A 4,945-nucleotide genomic window follows, 5' to 3' on the forward strand; every position below is an offset into this window, starting at 1 on the left:
TGACATTGTGATCTGTGGTGAGAACAGGGAACAGGTGGAAGAGAACTTGGAGAGGTGGAGGTATGCACTTGAAAGAAGAGGAATGAAAGTCAGCCGTAGTAAGACAGAGTCCATGTGTGTGAATGAGAAGGAGGAGGTGGAACAGTGAGGCTACAAGGAGCAGAGGTCACAAAGGTGCAGGACTTCAAGGACTTGGGGTCCACTGTCCAGGAGGTAAAGAGGTGAAGAAGAGAGTCCAGGCAGGATGGAGTGATGGAGAAGTTTCAGGAGTGATTTGTGACAAAAGGGTGTCAGCAAAGGTCAAAGGAAACATTTACAAGACAGTGGTGAGACCAGCTCTGTTGTATGGTCTGGAGACAGAGACATGGACAAAAAGACAGACATAACTGGAAGTGGCAGAAATGAAGATGTTGAGGTTCTCCTTAGGAGAGACAAGGATGGAGAAGATCAGGAATGAGATCATCAGAGGTACAGCACAGGTTGAACACCTGGGAGGTAAAGTTAGAGAGGACACACTGAGATGGTTTGGACATGTCCAGAGGAGGGACAGTGGTGTGGACATGTCCAGAGGAGGGACAGTTGTTTGGACATGTCCAGAGGAGGGACAGTGGTTTGGACATGTCCAGAGGAGGGACAGTGGTTTGGACATGTCCAGAGGAGGGACAGGGGTTTGGACATGTTGGTAGAAGGATGTTAAAAATGCAGCTGTCAGGAAAAAGACAAAGAGGAGACATATGGATGTAGTCAGAGAGGACATGGAGGTAGCTGAGGACAGAGGACAGAGTGAGATGGAGGAGGAGGACTCGCTGTGACGATCCCTGAAGAGAGAAAATCCGAAAGAAGAAGATGAAGAAGTGATGTCCATCTATGTGAGCAGTTTGTTTAAACTGGGTTCATCTGAGACATTTCTTTACTTCCTGTTAAACCAGTGAGACATCCGAGTCACTTCAGGATTGGACAGAACCTGATCTGTGGCCAACAACAGGACCTCCTGTCCAGGTTTAATCAAACGTCCGTTTTCATGCTCTGATGTCAGCTCCACCCATCGTGAAGAAATCTTTGTTTTTCAGCCTCAGTTTGGTCGTTTTCCTCCCAGCAGGCCATTCATCATCAGAGAAAATAACTTTTTTCCAGCTTCACCAGTCAATGACCATTTCTCAAAGCTACAGCTCCTGCAGATATTAATAACAAAATGTAGCACATTAATCACCACGGCCATATTTATGTTTTTATTTTGTTCCTGGAGGAACTCCTGAAGGAGACATCGCTGCAGCCCTGACCTGCCGGCCGGGCCGTGAGTGGCATATTAATAGTATATTAAGGTCAGTGGTCAACGAGCTCGTTTTTCATCGTGTCATATTAACCTTGTGGGTTTAAAAGGACCTCAGAGGCTCTTAGCTGCACGGACGGACGCAGGTCAGCCTGCACTGAGACAGAGTTGGATAAAACCAACATCAAATATCACTTCAATCCATCTGAGTCTTCCGAGGGGATTATCCTTCTGAAAAACCTGAATAAATAGAAGAAAACCACTGTACTGTGTAAATGGGGAGTTTAAGCAGAACTAAGCTACTTCAAGTAAATGAGAAAAGCACAAAGGCAGGATTTGAAGGTTGAGAAGTAAAGGAGTGACAGGGAGGCTCCACTCCAGCAGGAAATCCATAAAAAACATTTACAATTAACTTAATGCACCCTTAGACCTCGGGTTTGTCAGGATCTCTCTTTGAAATGACTCTTGGTTCTGTCGAAACGGCAGAACCAGCCTGGAGTTGTCTTTAAACGGCCTTTCTGAGCCTTGAAGCTGCATCAGCACAGAGGAGATGCTTTCCAACGAGCACACACTGGGAGTGCACTTTGTTTCGTCAGGTTTTCTGCTCATTCTGAGGACTACCGTGCTAAACAATAACGTATAAATTCTGACCGCTCGCAGGTTCTATTCAGAGCAGCAAAGAGAATTTCAACCTACAAATCTTAAACGAGGCAAAAAAGAAATCTCCCGCCAAAGATGAGCAACAGCTAACCAACGTGAGCCTGTAGAAAGCAGGCGGCAACTCAGTTTTACAGATATTTAGCTCATATTTGGTGTAAAAATAGCTGAAAGCCATCTGGAACATGCACCAAACACATCCTACAAGATCTTTATTAAAACTATGGCAGGTGAGGGGATGGGCATTACTTCAAGGAATGTTTCATTTGTTTTAAAAAATGAGATAAGCTTTTAAAAAGGTCTAAATGTTCACTTCTAACAAAACGTGTCGTGTAAAGCTTGAGGTTTCATGGGTGTTAAAACATTGACATGTAAGTGAAACTGGTGCCATTGTTGGATTATACTCATTAACTTTGAGGTTTTGGTCACACCTCATCACCAGGTGAGCTTTAGTTCATCTGTTGTGAAATTTAAAGATGATCTTTGGATTTAAACGGCCCGTTGAGCAGGAACATCCATCCATCTTTACCCGCTTCTTCCATTTTGGGTCACCGGTGCCCATGTCCAGCCATCGCTGTGCGAGAGGCGGGGGACACCCTGGACAGGTCTCCAGTCCATCACAGGGACACATAGAGACAAATGAGACAAACAACCATTCTCTCTCTCACCTAGGGACAATTTAGAGTTAATCAGCCAAACATGCATGTTTTTGGTCTGTGAGAGGAAACCGGAGTACCCGGATAAAACCCACGCAGCACGGAGAGAACATGCAAGCTCCACCCAGAAGGGTCCCCGGACCGGGATTTGATCCAGGGTAACCTTCTCGCTGAGAAGCAGCTGCTCTACCAACTGCGCCACCGTGCTGCCCTGTGCAGGAACAATTTGCATTTGAATGAATAAATAAATCTGAAAGGATACACTGCATATCGTTTAGAGTACAGGGCGTGTTTGCAATGCAGGGCGGCTGTGGCTAAGTGGTTAGAGCAGTCGTCCTCCAATGGGAGAGTTGGGGGTTCGATTCCACCAGCAGTCACATGCTGAAGTGTCCCTGGGCAAGACACTGAACCCCTCATTGATGTGTGTCCCATCAATGTATGAATGTGATAAAGCTCTGATTAATGATCTTTGTATAGAGATCTGTATGAATGTATAAATGAAGACACAGATTGTTGTAAAGAGCTTTGAGTTTCCTGATTAGATAGAAAGGAGCTGGATAAGTGCAGACCATTTGCAAATAATGTGTCAAATGTTTGTCACAGACCCACTAAAATGCTGTGAAACGATGTTTGAAGCGTGTTTGAACATTTCACCATGAACCACCACAACCAGAAAGACAGCCTCTAAAGTAAATTAAATAAAAGTTACAGTTTTAGTGAATCTTACATTTCCTCCTAAATCCAACTCCAAAGAGTAAAACCTGAAACTGATCTTCAGGTTAAGAGTTTTATCAATCAGTTGATCTATTCTGGTGTTTCATGGTGTCACTCATAAATTCACATTTAAGGCAGTCCACCTCCTTTCTTGTGTCGTCGTGATGAGGGCGAGCTCCCCCAGCCTGCGGCCTTGTATCCCAGTCAAATGTGAGTCTGGACCCGGAGGCAGTTATTAGATCTGAGCAGCTAATGGGCCCACGTCCACAAGACAGGATATTCACTTAGGTATTTACTGCCCTGACTGCTCTCTCTCCCTTCAGCTCCATCCGGGATAATCGTCCCTCATCGGGCTCTGCTGTCACGAGACGAACGGACCTGCACAGCATCAGATTTCAGAGACGCTGGACGGGGCGTCCATTTGTCCCCGCACGTCCACATCTGCTTTCAGGAAGGCCTGCAGACAAACCGGTGCGTCTCTTGGGGATGAGATTAAAAACTGATGATTCAGTCTTTGTGCACATGATGCAGAACACAAAGTTCATCTGACAAGAACTTTGTTGGAATTGACTCGTCGCTAAATTAAAAAAACTACTAATTCTGGATTCTGTTGTAATGTTTTATGACATAAATGTGTATAAATATTGTTGATATTCTCCACATTAATTCAAACACCTTTAAGTTTGACATATGGTTTGAATTTAACTTAGTTTATCTTATTTAGAGTGGGAAAAAAATCATATTTTTAATTCTATCAATCCTAGAAACACTAATCAAGAAGATAAAAATTAGAATGTTGATAAAAAAACCACTGGTGTGGTGCTTAAGCCATTAATCCCAGATTTTCTGGATTAAAGATGAGATTTCATCATTTTCTTATTAACTCATACCCAAAAAAGGTCTTAAAAGAACACTTTCAAAAGTAAATAAGTTTATAAAGCACAAATCATGAAATGCATAATTTGAGTAACCATCCTTTTTGAAAGACTGAAGTTCAGATTAATTTCACTGGGCAGAAAAAATAAATTAAAATAATTCTCAGTTGATTAAAGTTGTGACGCATCAGTACTGCACCTTGACGTGCAGCCGTTAAACTTAACTTCATGCTGTGCAGTTCTGTGCCTGTTAAGGTTACAGAAAACACTGCAAACATTTGATCAAGTGCTGCTTTCCAACATGCTTGTGTCTAAAGTAGATCATAAAGAGCTGAAGGTTCAAGGGTTCACAGAGCTCACCACCAGTCAAGGAGAGGAAATGTTCATATTTTAAAAAAGTTAGTAGCCATGATGTCCTGAATCACCTGAAAGTTTAAAAGCTGAAAGCATGCTGAAGTAGTTGGTCCAGTGTTGTACAGAAACTCACCGTCACAAGCAACAAAAAATATTTTGAAGAACAAATAAGCTGGACGTGTTTTTCAGAACATCGTTTGTTTTCAAGTTTGTTGTCCAAGTTCTTCCAGGAGGGACTGAAGTTGTGCTTCAGTTGTGCAAACCATCTCCACTGATACAGACAAATATACAGTATATTCACACACACACACACACACACATATATATATATATATATATATATATATATATATATATTTTTTTTTTTTTTTAATTTAGCCTTTATTTATCCAGGTTAGTCTCATTGAGCCACGAGAACT

Source organism: Nematolebias whitei, chromosome 9, assembly GCF_014905685.2.
Source record: "Nematolebias whitei isolate Nwh7 chromosome 9, NemWhi1, whole genome shotgun sequence".
Taxonomy (NCBI): Eukaryota; Metazoa; Chordata; class Actinopteri; order Cyprinodontiformes; family Rivulidae; genus Nematolebias; species Nematolebias whitei.